Source organism: Artemia franciscana, chromosome 1, assembly GCF_032884065.1.
Source record: "Artemia franciscana chromosome 1, ASM3288406v1, whole genome shotgun sequence".
Classification (NCBI taxonomy): domain Eukaryota; kingdom Metazoa; phylum Arthropoda; class Branchiopoda; order Anostraca; family Artemiidae; genus Artemia; species Artemia franciscana.
This window is the reverse complement of record NC_088863.1, coordinates 46553023-46569107: the sequence shown is the minus strand read 5'-3', so window position 1 is coordinate 46569107 and position 16085 is coordinate 46553023. Positions and strand designations below refer to the sequence as shown.

Below are 16085 nucleotides of genomic sequence, written 5' to 3'. Positions count from 1 at the left end.
TTAAAAGGGGTTGTGATTAGTGTTCTAAATATAATTCACCTATTAGAAGTAAGTTTACATTCAAAAGTTTTATGTGTAAGCCGTTTGATAAGCCGACTTAACCAAACTAAAACCTTTACTCATCTTGGCTTAAAAATCAACTTTGCAATGGTTTGCCTAACCTAGCTGATAATTTCTGACGAAATACTTTCTATTTGAGTTTACTCATTTTTTATCCTCCCAAAACTAGAAAGTAAGAATGACACCATTTCCTAATCTTCCTTTGATTTGAACCTATCTTGCCATGCCCAAAATAAATTAAATTTTAGTGGAAGTGTAAGCGGTTCAGGCAGAATGACAGAAAAACGAGGTTTTACGTTCTTACATGCTGAAGAACGTGGGAGAAGTATAAACCAAGATTAAATTTAGTTTATCTAGAAACTTCAAATCTGGTGGTACAAGTGTTTTTTGTTTGATTGAAAAAAAAAATAGCTCAATTCTTAAGTTTACCACCTTAGCACACCGTATGCCACAAGCATACAAGATACCAATGTAAGGACAATTTTTTTTTTTATAGAAGACACTCAAACACTTTTGACAGTGCTGTCTTAACTGATACCAAAAAACCAATATTTCGGTTCTACTGAGTTCATTAATCAATCCGTTAGGTCAGTCGGTAGATTGCATATTTAATAATGAAATGTATTATGTAAGGTTAATTGAAAAAAAAATTCTTCTTTTTTTCCGTCAAGCTAAATTGCAAAATTCACATTTTGCGATGGGGGAAGAATTTTGACACTATTTCAATCTAAGTCTGAACAGGCCTGGTCTGGGCATCCAAGTTCAGTCACAAGAAGCAAACTAAAATTAAATTTTACAGTTAATTCATATGACAACAGGTCAATCGAAAGAGCACTGCATCATTATTGTCTGTAACTTATCTAATAAAGAGCAATAAAAATGTTTTTCCACTAAACACATCTTTCTTGCACTTTCTCTTTGTCCATGAAGCACAAATTAAAACTGAGATTTACACAGCAGAGTCTTCCATTTTTATCGATTTTTTAGGGGTTACATTTTGAAATCAAAGTTTGTTCATGTGAATCTACCCTCTAAACTTTTGAAATTCGTTACTTTATTTGTGAACTGTTTAAGTCATCCTAAAACATAACAGAGAATGAAAAACAGTGGCATTAAAAAATTTTAAACTCCAAGAGTTATCTACCGAAACTCGCCGGGGCTTTACAGATCTATTAAAAAGAAAAGTAGAAATAGTGACAGAGCGCCAGCGTCGTCAAGGCGATACTATTGCATCGTTTTTTATACAATTTTTCCTGCTTCAGTGTGATACATTTGGAATTTTCCGGGTACAATCCGAAATTTCCGGCGCATTTCGACTTTATTCACTCCTTTTCGGACTCAGAGATTTAGTGAAGTTTTATTGTGTCGAAAATTTTCCTTTTGTTACTTCTTCTATGGATACTAGCGCAAGTTTACGGATATACCAGACATTTTTCTGATATAAAAGTGGATATAACTCCCGTTATTACTATTCTTAAACGTTCTTAATTGGATTAATCATTCATGGATTTGCATTAATTGTCCGCATTGTGAAAATCGCTCTACTCTCATTTTTCTTTTTCTGCCCTTGCCATAGAACTTTTACTCGGATTTTAGTGAAATCAGTTGAACACAACTCTTTTGAACACAACACAACAAGCATCTAAAAGTGATTTGAGCGGAAAGTTTTAAACTGATGAGTTAACTCTCGCTAACATAAAATTCACAGGACCACGATTTTTCTTCGAAGTACCTATAGTTTGATTTTGGGCATAGCTTGAGTTATAGAGGTCATTCTACATAATATTCGTCTTAAAAATTGAACATGTTATTGAGGTATACCAAATGGGAGCTCGAGCTACCGAGGAAGAAAGCTAAATCTATTCCCTACTGCCAATACGATTTTAAGATTAACTTTACTACGTTATTAAAATGAATCAAGTCATTTAATGTATTAATAAAAAGGACTAACGGTATTCATGTTGAAGAAAAACATGTGAAAACACACTAAGCAGGGTAGTTCATATATTGAACTCACTGCATAAAAAGGTCATTGGTCTTCTTGTGCTCAAAATATTGATAACACATCTGTCAATCATACTTTTGATTGAAAGAACTGATGAATAAAATATGTGATACTTTTTTTTAATGTCCATAAAGCAAGAACTGAGACTTAGGCTTTTTCGATGTAAAGTCCGCTGGTTTCTGTTCTTTGTTCTATCGTCAGAAGGAGCATCATCATCGATGGTTAGGGATTCTGTAATTTTCATACCAGTTAACGCGCCGGTTACCTCTACGCCAACGTCGGCAAGCGTCCATTTTTCAAATGCTGGTATCTTGTCTGATGACATCTGCATTGTCACCTTATTCCCCTCAGCTTTGATACTAACCTTTGATAGTTCCGTTTCAGGTTTGCTCATAGTCATACTTCATACTTGTAGCCCAATTTCTGTTTCAGCTTGACTTTCTGGCTGATTGAATCTGTACGACTTAAAGTAGCTGCTTCATGTTTTGCTTGTTATGTTATATTAACATTTGTTGGCAAATCGCATGGCCTCATAGAAGTTGATAGTGCACACCCTTTCGTCTTAAATGTCAGAAATATATTTTTTGACCTATTTAGTTTAGTCGATTACCTTGAAGTTTTGTTTTATCATTACTAAATCTAGAGGTTGTAATTTAGATGTTGTATTGGCAGGCGAAAAAATTACTTTAACCAACTTTAAAAAAAATCATAACTCTTTTTTGGCTGTTTGCCACTTTAACAATTTTTCCTCTTTAAATTGGTAGATCTTATCAGGGAGTCACTTACAGAACACTCATTCTTTAACGAGCCTATTGACTCATCGAAAATGTTACTGTTTAAAGACAAACTCACCACAAATTTTTTAAACGTATGTGCCTCTTTTCAAAATTATCGAATCAACCGTTACTACTTTCTTCTTTTACGTCCCTGCATGCACCAACGCAATTGTCTCCATCTAAGTTGCCTTTTAGCACTCATCTTCACTCGAATACTATACGCACAATCTGATGAAAACAACACACACTCTGCAATTAAAAAAAAAAGACAATACAAAATGGTATCGCTCTATCGACGAAAACAACATACTCTGCAATAAAAAAAAAAAAAAACAATACTCAACATTATGACAGTACTGGCAGACGCTTTAGTCAGTGGGATTCACTGACTCGTTGAAACTTGCACACCCGAATTTTGAATTACAGAGGTCGAGTGGTGGATCCAGGGGGTGCCCCCCCTGACGTAGCGGTGTATTTGCGGTTGGGACCACTTGCTCTGGTTTGGCTTGGGACGAAAGCTTTTTTTGTGATTGGATTTTAATAGTTGAATTTTTAATTATTAAGATTGTTTCTTTTTGCAAACAAGGTTTCAGTTACTTTGTGCGGTCTCTTAGATTTTACTAATGACGTATACCACCGAAAAGTATTTAATTAAATTTAGGTTTATCGAGGGAATCTGTCTGTATTGCCACAAAAGCCAACTGAGAGGCGAAAATCTTCATTTCGTAATAACAAGGACAGGAAATTTAAAATCCTAACTTCAGCCTGTCGAAATGACATTTCAGGATTGTGCTGTCACAACGGGGCTGAAAAGCAAAATATTTACTTTTATTTACTGCCAAAAATTTGTTTTCGTTTCTTGCTATGGCACTGAGGCAAAGAAATTGATATCATTACTTTTTCTCGCTGTCTGTTTTGGTTTAGTTTTGGATTTTGATAAGCAGATGATAGCCACTTTACTGCCTATTTTCATCCAATTAAAGTTCTGCATTATATGACATGACCTCCTCTGTTCATCCTAAAACGTTAAAATGAAGGCCAAACTCTTCGGAACTTTAATAAAGGTTCGTATAAGTACATACTTAAAGCTAAGTATATGAGTTGAAATGCTTCTTCAAAGGTCGGAGTAACCATTTAAGAAGAATAGATTTTCTAAAAATTCTTTATAGAAGAAGGCAAATAATGATGTGTTTTTTTTTTTCTTTCTTTTTTTATCTAGCCGGTATAGATGGGTCTCTGAATTGCCATTTTGAATCTGTGGAATGGCATCGATTTTTTGTTCAAACATTTACTAACAAAATGTTGATAAAAAGTGGAAATTCACACAACTTGAGTTAACCACGGAAACGGAATGTAACTATAACATTATTTCAGAATTTCTCACCTTCTCAATACCAACCAGTCGCAAAATATAGTTTTGTTTTCGTATAAAGGATGCATATATTTATCCATGGAATTGTCTAAACTGCTATATATACTGCTGAGGATTTAAAACTTATTTTGATACATGCCATCCAATCATATTTCCACAATTAGTTTTTTTTATAAATCAAAATTTCTAGAGGACAATTCTCTTATTTAATGCTAAACCTGAGCCGAATTCGTATTTTTGTGCTCAACAGACATATCTAGATTTAAACTTTGAATTGATTATCTGAAAATCTCAAGATTAATAAAAATTAATTAGATATCTATCGCAGCTTGAAACCCTGGGAATTTAAATCACCAATCTATACCTATCACCGTTAATCATACCTATCCACTATACATATACCTATAATTATTTGTTTTTTTAAGGAGTATTTTGACTCATATACTTGTTTTGAATCACATACCTACATGCATCTTTATTAAAGTTCGTATTTTTCTGACGATTTTTGCCTTTGTTCGAATATTTTAAGATAAATGGAAGAGGAAATACTAACGAAGAGCTCTAAACTAAAAGGACTATCCATTACAAACGCTCACCGAAATATTGAGGTAGACATCAACCGTGTAATAAATAGATAGGGCGGGAGTGGAAATACAGAAATAGACTTTTTCTTATAAACTTGTGAATTCTGTGATTTAAGCAAAATATATCGAATTTTAAAAAGCGGAAAGATATGCTACGTTGTTTTGAAAACTAAAACTTTGATTAATAAATTTTTGAGATTTTGTTGAAGTTGACACTATTTATGAAAACACTATTTTTAAAAAGAAACAGCGATAAGTTAATGCTTTACTGCCTATACTTAAAACCCTCGTTTTAAATGTCTTTTATGCTGTTCTATCTCTTTGTTTTGTTATGCTCGTTACACCCCTAAAAGAACTAGTGTTTGATGTTTAATATATCTTTTACAAATATACAAGTTGTATCCTTATCCTCATTTCCTATTCTTCATTACTATCATAGCTACTAAGCAATGTCACAAAGTTAGGTGACATGCTAAATGGTTTTACCTATACAAGTTGTCACAAAGAGTGCATAACCCCAAAAGGTGGTTCAAGACTTTTTTTTTACAGTAGAAAGCTTAAATCATTCGCTATAGCACTCAAAAGTTCAAAGCCAAAATACTATGCAGAAAATATTAAATATCGTATTTTTTATAGATTGTGAACAGCTTTGTTTATGGCGGGATTGTTTTTTATAACTTACTATTCTTGTATAAATATTTTTTTTTATTTCATTTTAATTTCAACAGATTTATTAGAACTTCAACCTTAAACAGATTTTAGATTAAATTTGCGACCATTTTCACAACCAACTTACAACACATAATTGTCAAGGTCTCCTTGAAATTGCGGGTATTTCTTTGTTCGCAAGTTTATCGAAGCAATCTATTATATACCCCCCTCCCATAGAGAAAATCCTGGATCTGCCCCTGCAGAGGTCTGTTGAAAATCCCTCGAGATACAAGAGGGTGAAGTGTAAATTGAATTCTACTTTCCTACTGAATTTCGATTTATTAATTATCAGGTCACTTCGATTTACAGATGTAAATATAAGCAGAAAATCATTTCAAGTTATGCCTTTTTTTCGACTCCGTGTGGATTTTTGAAAGGTTATTGAAAATGATTTTAAAATTTCGAGTCGAGAGTCGTCTGCCCAAACTTGTAGTACATTTTTAGTGTGAAAACTCGGACAGTTTAGCCCAAAGCGTAGGCAAACATGTAAAATGCTTGTTTTCAAGAAGAAGTAACGAACTGTGTTCAGGAAAAATTGCTGAAGTTAAGGTCAGTGTTTGTGAACTGTTTTATCCATTTGCTTTTATATGTGCTAACGATGTAGTTTCTGCCCTATGCGAAATTCTAGTTGCCTCTATGGTTTTTTGATGTCTTGGAAAGAGTTTGATTTAAGTGAGTAAAAGTCAAGAATGAGTCTTTATGTACTTGTGGGGAAATATATGATATACCCAGCTCCCTCCAGAGAGAACTGACCGTTTTTGATCTAACAATCTTTGTGCTATATAAAATGAAGCTTTGCAAATAGATTTTCTTCTCAGGGGAGTAGTATAAAAAGTATATTAAGCCTCAAACATTGACTCAGTCCCAATTTACAAGACTTTAAAGGTTTCTTTCAATCTACTCACTAAATTTAATGAATAAATCTAAAGTCCACCGATCCTTCTCCCTCTAGAGGGCCCTGAAATTTGCTTACATGACAGGTCTATACCTATTGAAATTTTGACAGAACAACATTTTACATAATTTTCAGTTACTAGTTGCTTTTTCTCTGCCTTTAGTTTTGAAAATGCAATTCCTGTTATTTGGGTAGAATTTTGAGCCATATCAATTTTTTTTGAAATTTAGGAAATGTATTGCATATCTTTAAAACCTTATAAAATGGAATTGAGCTATGAAGCTGAAAACAATTTTGTTCTACTTCAGTTAAGCAGAAGATCTATTTTGCAAGGTTTTATTTTATAACACACATATTCTTAAAGGTGATCAAAGGTCAGGGCCTTCTAGAGGGAGAAGGAGTAGAGGTAGTTACTTCAAAATACCTTCCCGGGACATACTTTAGCCTGTAGACCTATCCCTGAAAGTTTCATTTTCCTAACCTAAACCCTTTCTGAGGTGACAAGAAGTCAATTAACTAGAATTTTATCCCTGAAAGTTTCATTTTCCTAACCTAATCCCATTCTGAGATAACAAGAAATCAATTAACTAGAATTTTACCCAAAATTTTATTGAAATAACATAAAATTGCATTTTCAAAAACAATGCCTTTGGGAAAGAGATTGAAAACTCAAAACTAAGGTATAATGTCTTTTGATCAAATTCAGATTAGCATTGACTGGTCATGTAGGCCTATACAATCTTCAGTAAGATTCTAGTTTATTGACTTTTGGCTATCTTAGAAAGGGTTTAGGTTAGGAAAATGAAATTTTTAGGGATGGATCTACAGGCTAAAGTATATCCTGGAAATGTATTTTGAAGTACCCACCTTCACTCTTTCCCCCTCTAGAGGGCCCTGAAATTTGCCTACATGACAGGTCTATACCTATTGACATTTTGACAAAACAACATTTTACCTTAATTTTCAGTTATTGGTTGCTTTTTCTCTGCCTTTAGTTCTGAAAATGCAATTCCTGTTATTTGAATAGAATTCTGAGCCATATCAATGTTTTTTTTTTTTTTCAAAATTTAGGAAATATATTTGCATATCTTTAAAACCTTATAAATTGGGATTGAGCTAAGTTATGAAACTGGAAACAATTTTGTTGTATTTCATTCAAGCAGAAGATCTATTTTGCGAGGTTTTCGCTTTTATAGCACATATTTTTGTAAAGATCATCAAAGGTCAGGACCCTCTAGAGGGGGAAGAAGTGGAAGTAGGTACTTTAACATACCTTCCTGGGATATACTTTAGCCTGTAGATCTATCCCTTAAAGTTTCATTAACCAACCCTAACCCCTTTCCAAGATAGCCAAAAGTCAATAAACAAGAATTTTACCCAATCTTCTAAGCTCAATAAATAAGAAAAGTACAGACAAAATAGCTTGAAAACTCCTTCTCAGGCTATATTTTAGGCCTTGGACTCATTTGGTTAGGGTACTAATAGCTACGTTCAAAAATAAGCTATCAGTGCTGCATTCCTAATCTCCAGAAGGAAACACTCTACAATTGTTAATAGGCCACTACTTTAAAATAATCTATAATACTACCCAATACCATTCTTTATGGTGAACCTACATATTTAACCCTAAATCAATTTGTCACTCCCCTAATGATCAAACATGCAGCCTTCAACAAATTATGTATAGGCCTATGTGCAATGAATTTTCTTTGTGACTTTTTCTTGAAATTGATTTAACTATTAACAAGCAAGGTAAGAGTAATACTCATATAGATCCCAACAATTCAGAATATATATTTAACTATTAGGATAGTTGGGCTAAAGCTTATGAACTTATCTTAAGAAATGATATCAGCCCAGAAAAGTGTTTCTTTCTGGAGAGTAGGAATGCAGCACCAATAGCAAATATGATTAGTACTTACATATTATGCTAAACATAGGCCTACTCAAGAAGTCTGCTCTCTATGATTGAGAAAAATAAATTTCACTTAGAAGAGGTCACACCCAAGTATATTACTTTGCCATTTATGCTTAGAGCATATTTCTTGTCAAGAGTTGGTTCACAGCTTCATAAAAAAAAAAAAAAAAAAAAAAAATCTAAATCAGCAAACTGCTACCATGAGTTAGCTAATTTCTAGACTAGCATCTATTCTGGAAAAATTCCTGCTACTGAAGATAAATTTCTATAGAGTTCATATTGAGATTATAGGTTATATTAAGGCTGTCTTGTTAAGCAGAACACAGAAGGTTCTCATAAATATTAAAAATAGTACCATCTTCTCTGTGCCTGCTGTAGTTTGAAAAACTGATCATATACTATTGAAAACAACCAGCTTAAGGTGGTAACTGAAGAAATAGACTTAGGTTTATTATTGACAGAGAGATTAAGCTCCATAGCCATTCAAAAGCTCAAGCTATAAAAGCAAACTGGACCTTTGGGCTGACCAAGAGAACTTTTACCACCAGGAAACCATGTATAGTAAAGAAAATGTAAGGCATTAGTCTGCCCTCATTTAGAGTTTTCTATGATTTTGGTATGTCTCCAGCATAAAATGGATGCTAAGGTGTATGTTCAGTACCAAGCATGTACCATGCCTGCAAGAAAAACCTTATGAAGGGCATTCTAGATTCCTAAAACTCACAATGCTGGTATACAGAGGAAAAGGGAGAGATGCCATCATGACTTGTGGGTTGCTTGAATATGCCAAGTTAATGTCCAGTTTTCTCTCCAGTGCCACCAGGGGATACAGCAAGAAACCACAGGTCCCCTGAAGTCAATAATGTGTACATCAGAAGTTCACTGATGTTTGCTCTGTGCCACTATAGAATAGTCTCTCAGGTGCCACTGTTCAATCAAGACTGCTGAAGTATTCAAGCAGAGCATTGATCATGAGAGGATAAATGCAGAATGGAAGCTAACTTTGGATGCTGCCAAACCTTGGTGAAGTTCACATCTCAATCATGATTCTCTACAAGAGGTTCAGTGCCACTTTTGTGCTGGCCAATGCAATTTAAGGTAATTACATCCAGACATCACAGGGGCTTAGAGCTCTGATGTAATTACCCCAGAAGCATCTATGAAAATCAAACATATACAAACAATGATGTTTTTTTTTTTTGGGGGTGGGATTAAAGACAGCAGCAAGTAGGCCTATTATGTTTAGAGAAAATATTATCTTAAATTACATCTTGTTGAAACTAAGGTTGAAGAACCTGTAGATGTTGTCAGGTAATGTTGACTTAATATTCATGTCACAGTTCATGAGTGGATCATCACTGTTTGCATATATATATATATATATATATATATATATATATATATATATATATATATATATATATATATATATATATATATATATATATATATTACCTTAATTCACACTTCATAGCAATAAGGTCCAATGGATCTGCTCTGTGAGTGATGATGACTGACATCTGTTACTGATCTGGATCTTGCCAGCAGTATTTCCAGTTCCTGCATGACCACTTGCTATCCAGTGACTTCTTGGAAGTTATAGGTGAGGTTGCTGACACTGTAGACTTGGAGAGGGAATTCCAGTTGTTGACAATTCTTTCAGAGAAGAAGTTTTGACACATTCTAGTGTTCACATGGCATTTGGGAAGTTTCTTTGAATGACCTCTTGTATGGGATTGGTAGGACATATTCAGGTTCAGTGTTGGGAAATACTTAAGTAAAAGTACTTAAGTAATTACTTAAGTAAAAAATCTGAGTACTTGTACTCAACTTAAGTAAAAAATTTCTAAAGTACTTAATATTTATACTTAAGTAAAAAATCTGAGTACTTGTACTCAACTTAAGTAAAAAATTTCTAAAGTACTTAATACTTAAACTTAAGTAAAAATAAGTACTCAAGTACTTTCTTGATGAGAAAAATTATACCAGCATGACGCAGGGCGATGCAACGAATTGAACTGCCTATATATTAGTGGATGAATGGATTTTAGTCTTTGAAAACAGCAGCTCCTGCTCCAGCACAAAATTTCAAAAAAGGATGCTATCATGGCAGAACTACCATATATATTGAACGGACATTTTTTTGGTGACAAATGTAATAAACATCAAGAACAAAAGGAAATCAACTAGCAAATCAACTAGCAAAAAGGCTAGTGAACCTGTAGGCTCACTTTCGGGGCCGTCCGAATCTGAAGATAATAATGGCCCTGATTACAGCTCACCTTCTAAAAAAGTTAAGGGAGATTTTTTTGCTCTAAGACCATTGAAACTGACACAGTCAAAAGTGAATTCTTTTGGCACTGGACAACACTGTGGATGAGATGCAACCTCTGTATGCTGTTGAGAAGCCGTCGTTAAAAAATGTGATAACAGGTCTTGCACTTTATGCAAAGGTTCCAGGAAGAAAAGCTTTAGCTGTGCAAATTGAAACTAAGTTTTTGAAGTACAGAAAGATATGGTTTATGATTTTGAACTTACCAACTACATGTTACTGATAACACACATTTAATCTGCCAACAACAAAAGCTACATGGGAATGACTGCACACTTGCTCAATGAGGATTGAAATGGAAACCTTATGTCCTTGCTTGCTGCTGGTTCAAGGGCCCATTCACTTATGAAAGAATTACTGGACAACTGAATGGCGTATTTGCCAGGTCCATAATTGCAGTTGATAAAAATGAATGAGGGGTTTTGACCAATAACGTCTTTAACTTTAGTAAGGCATTCAGGGAATATCCGATGGTTTCCAATGAATATGTACAAGACACTAATGAAGAAAATGAAGATGAAGCAGGCCAGTATGGCTCATTCTCTTTTGAAAATGTTGGAGAGATGCTCAATCCTCTTGACGACCCCTAGTATTTCCAACTTCATCCACACTTCAGGTGTGTCAGCCACACACTTAACCTGCTTGGATTCACCAATGCTGATAAAGCCCTCTGTGTTATTCCATGTAAGAGGCAGTACTACCCCACTTTTTTGAAGTGTATTGCTCTCTGGGATGCCATAAATAAGAGTTCAAAAGCTGCTGATGCTGTGAAAGAGGTATATGACTAACAGCTTATAAGACCTGTGGTGGTGGCACTCGAAAAATGAAAGTGTCAAACGTTTGATGGATTGTCGCAAAATTGGAAAGCTTGCTATCGTATGTGATGCTTTGCAAAAACCAAGGCAAATTTCTTGTGATGTTGAAATTCTTGAAGAGTACATGAAAATTATGAAGCCAGTAACAGTAGCATTGGACATTCTTCAGGGGGAGGAAAAATGCTACTTCGGTGCTATCTATCCTAAAATCAAGTCATTTGAAAGGAAGCTCAAAAAGCTGAAAGATTTGGTGAACGTCAGCCAGCCTTTGGTACATGCTCTGCTTGTGGGCCTGTCATGTAAGAGACTATATTATTGCCACAGCAAGTCATCCTTTCTTCAAATTGAAGTGGTTTCCTGATAACCAGAAAGATGTAGCAGTTGAACTCTTGGTAGACAAAGCGAAAAAGGTTGAAGATTTTGGAAGTACTTACGAGGCTGATAAAGGTAGCTTTTTGTCTGGAGGTGAATACTTTAATCTTAGTGATGAAGAAACTACTCATTGTAATTCTGGCAACTGTGGCCGTGAAACCAATTCTATGAAGGTTTCGTCATACTTGAATGAAAGGCGAAAGGAACTCTTTGTGCTCAAAGTGTACCCAAGGGTAATGAAAGTTTTCAGGAAGTACAGCTGTATCATTCCTTTGTCTGCACCTGCACTACGACTTTTTTCAGTAGGTGATAGAATTTTTACTCCAAAAAGAAACATGCTCAGAACTGGTATGTATGAAAAGCTTCTGCTGTTGAAAGAAACAAGGAAGAAATTAAAAGTTATAATGAAGCTGTAATGAATGTTCTTTGTATTTTTTTTCTTTTTATATCTCAATTGAAGTAAAATTCAGTTAAAATCGAAATACTTGAGTACTTATACTGAAATACTTTTTCAAAAGTACTTATTACTTAAGTAGATTTTTAGAGAAGCACTTAATACTTGTGCTTAAGTAAAAATTTCTCTGAGTACTTGGTACTTGTACTTAAGTAAAAAAAAGAAGTACTTGGCACAACACTGTTCAGGTTGAGGAGACTAGATGTGTCATTAGAGAGTTTATGGGTAAGCAGCATGTCACCTTGTCTGCGGTGGTACACCAGAGTGGGTAACTTGAGTTTTTTTTTTAGTCTTTCATCATAGGGGAAGTTTTTCAGCCCATATAACCTTGGTGGCACGCCTCTGCACGCCCTCAAGAAGTCTCATGTCGCCTTTATATTGGGGAACGGCTATGCAGTTTCCAAAGTCAAGGTTTTGTCTTATGATGACCTTATAAAGTTTAAGAAAGACTTTGGGTGATCTGCTTGTAATAGATCTCTTGAGTAGGCCAAGTCCTATATTAGATTTAGAAACCAAATTCCTTGTGTAGGAGTGGAACTTGAGCTGATTATCAACAAGTATACCTAAGTCCCTTTCTTCATTGTTGGTTTGAAGATCAATCCTTGTTTGCTTCTCAAGATCCCACATTGAGTACACTGCGTTTTCATTCATTGGTCCAAAGTGCAAGACGCATTATTTGCTGATGTTGAATGACAGTAGCCCCTCTTCAGCCCACTCGTTGATATGGTCAAGATCGGCTTGGAGGCTTGGGCTGGGTACTGGACCAAAAAGCTTAGAATTATTGGCAAATAGTGTGATATTGTTGCTGATCCTGGTGACTAAATCATTGATGTACATCAAGAAAAGGGTTGGGCCAAGGACTGTACCTTGTGGGACACCACTGATGATATCAGAAGGTTTTGAGTACATCTTCTGACCACCTGATCCAAACAGTCTGACCCTTTTGTGTGCGTTTAGTGAGAAAACACATGAGCCAATCGACTGTCATCTGGTTCAGGCCTGCAGAGAGAAGCTTTATGCAAAGCCTTCTGTGGGGGGCCTTGTCAAACGCTTTGGCTAGATCAAGGAGGATCAGGTCAACAGGTAGACCAGCGCCGAGGAGCTTGATGATGATATTATAAGTTTCAAGTAGATTGGTTTCCACCGACTTATTGCAATGGAATCCATGTTGGTTATTAGAAAGTATCATGTGGGTTGTAAGATGGTCTTGGATCGCATCATTCACGATGCTCTTAAGAAGCTTAGCAACGACGGATGTTAGGCTGATTGGTCTGTAATTCTCTGCTCTAGATTCGTCCCCCTTTCTTGAAAATGGGGGCCACATGTGCCTCTTTCCAATCAGATGGAATAGTGCCAGAGTTAAGCAAAGATTGGAAGATGTTTGTAAGGGGTGCAGTGATGATGCTTGCAACTTCTTTCAGTAACCTCGGATGGATGTTGTCTGGTCCAGCAGATTTTTTGACATCAAGGTTTGAAAGTCGCTTTAGTACGACAGCTTCGTCTATGATTATTTCGTTAATTTGACTAGTGGTGTTGGATAAAGGCACTGGTGGTAGTTGCCCATCTGATTCAGATGTAAAGATGGAGGCAAACTATTGGTTGAGCAGCTCTACCATTTCTCTTAGATTGGTTGCTTCACTATTGTCTTCCCTCATCAGACTTTTGATGTTGCGGCGGTTATGATCTTTGCTTGAGACGTAGTTCCAGAATTTCAGGTTGAGGAGACTAGATGTGTCATTAGAGAGTTTATGGGTAAGCAGCATGTCACCTTGTCTGCGGTGGTACACCAGAGTGGGTAATTTGAGTTTGTTTTTTTTAGTCTTTCATCGTAGGGGAAGTTTTTCAGCCCATATAACCTTGGTGGCACGCCTCTGCACGCCCTCAAGAAGTCTCATGTCGCCTTTATATTGGGGAGCGGCTATGCAGTTTCCAAAGTCAAGGTTTGGTCTTATGATGACCTTATAAAGTTTAAGAAAGACTTTGGGTGATCTGCTTGTAATAGATCTCTTGAGTAGGCCAAGTCTTATATTAGATTTAGAAACCAAATTCCTTGTTTGGGAGTGGAACTTGAGCTGATTATCAACAAGTATACCTAAGTCCCTTTCTTCATTGTTGGTTTGAAGATCAATCCTTGTTTGCTTCTGAAGATTCCAAATTGAGTACACTGCGTTTTCATTCATTGGTTCAAAGTGCAAGACGCAGTATTTGCTGATGTTGAATGACAGTAGCCCCTCTTCAGCCCACTCGTTGATATGGTCAAGATCGGCTTGGAGGCTTGGGCTGGGTACTGGACCAGAAAGCTTAGAATCATTGGCAAATAGTGTGATATTGTTGCTGATCCTGGTGACTAAATCATTGATGTACATCAAGAAAAGGGTTGGGCCAAGGACTGTACCTTGTGGGACACCACTGATGATATCAGAAGGTTTTGAGTACATCTTCTGACCACCTGATCCAAACAGTCTGACCCTTTTGTGTGCGTTTAGTGAGAAAACACATGAGCCAATCGACTGTCATCTGGTTCAGGCCTGCAGAGAGAAGCTTTATGCAAAGCCTTCTGTGGGGGGCCTTGTCAAACGCTTTGGCTAGATTAAGGAGGATCAGGTCAACAGGTAGACCAGCGCCGAGGAGCTTGATGATGATATTATAAGTTTCAAGTAGATTGGTTTCCACCAACTTATTGCGACGGAATCCAAGTTAGTTATTAGAAAGTATCATGTGGGTTGTAAGATGGTCTTGGATCGCATCATTCACGATGCTCTTAAGAAGCTTAGCAACGACGGATGTTAGGCTGATTGGTCTGTAATTCTCTGCTCTGGATTTGTCCCCCTTTCTTGAAAATGGGGGCCACATGTGCCTCTTTCCAATCAGATGGAATAGTGCCAGAGTTAAGCAAAGATTGGAAGATGTTTGTAAGGGGTGCAGTGATGATGCTTGCAATTTCTTTCAGTAACCTCGGATGGATGTTGTCTGGTCCAGCAGATTTGTTGACATCAAGGTTTGAAAGTCGCTTTAGTACGACAGCTTCGTCTATGATTATTTCGTTCATTTGACTAGTGGTGTTGGATAAAGGCACTGGTGGTAGTTGCCCATCTGATTCAGATGTAAAGATGGAGACAAACTATTGGTTGAGCAGCTCTACGATTTCTCTTAGATTGGTTGCTTCACTATTGTCTTCCCTCATCAGACTTTTGATGTTGCGGCGGTTATGATCTTTGCTTGAGACGTAGTTCCAGAATTTCTTGGGGTTGTTTTTGCACTCATCTGTGAGTTTGAACTCAGAGTCCAGGTGCAATTGCTTAGTCAATTGGCGCAGTTTGTTACATGCAGTAGCAAACTTAGCATAGATGGCTTTGTCCCCCTTCTTTTTGTACTTCTTCCAGCAGCGGGATTTTCGGTGAAGATGTTCCATTTGTGTTCACATGTCCTTCGAGGATATTGTCCCAATTAACATTAGATAAATCGGCTCTAATGGATTTGTAGTCAACAAATGTTTTCTTAACGAGTCTCTTGGTTATTTTCTTGATCAATGTCTGGATTTCTAGCAGTAGGTGGTCGCTCTTTCCAACTGGTGGCATGTAGTTGATTTCCTGAACTAGTTCTGGGTTGTTCACGAAATCTAAGTTGAGGAGTGAGGGTTTCTGGTGCAAACGATACCGCGTTGGCTGGTCTTCAACTTGGGTGAACCAAAAATGAAGAAAGAGGCATGGAATGAAGAAAGACGCCTACCAATTTTCATTGTCCTAGCACGTCCAGAAGCACCAAACTCGCCAAAGCACTGGAAATCCCCT

The 16085-nt window shown here is 36.3% G+C and overlaps 1 protein-coding gene and 1 long non-coding RNA gene across 3 annotated transcripts in view; one reads left to right on the top strand and one right to left on the bottom strand.

Annotated features, from left to right (window-relative positions):
- The window catches only part of LOC136030606 (uncharacterized), a 311523-nt gene that overhangs the window by 92012 nt on the left and 203426 nt on the right, over positions 1-16085 (bottom strand). The gene's annotated exons all lie outside the window — the stretch shown is intronic.
- Positions 5924-16085, top strand: part of LOC136030573 (putative lipid scramblase CLPTM1) — a 63901-nt gene continuing 53739 nt past the window's right edge. The window contains exon 1 of one of the 2 annotated variants that reach the window (XM_065709647.1): positions 5924-6057. The gene's annotated coding sequence lies outside the window, so the exon portion shown is untranslated. Of the gene's footprint in view, positions 6058-6161; positions 6181-16085 lie in introns of those variants that run through there. The other variant, XM_065709653.1, reaches the window with a different exon arrangement.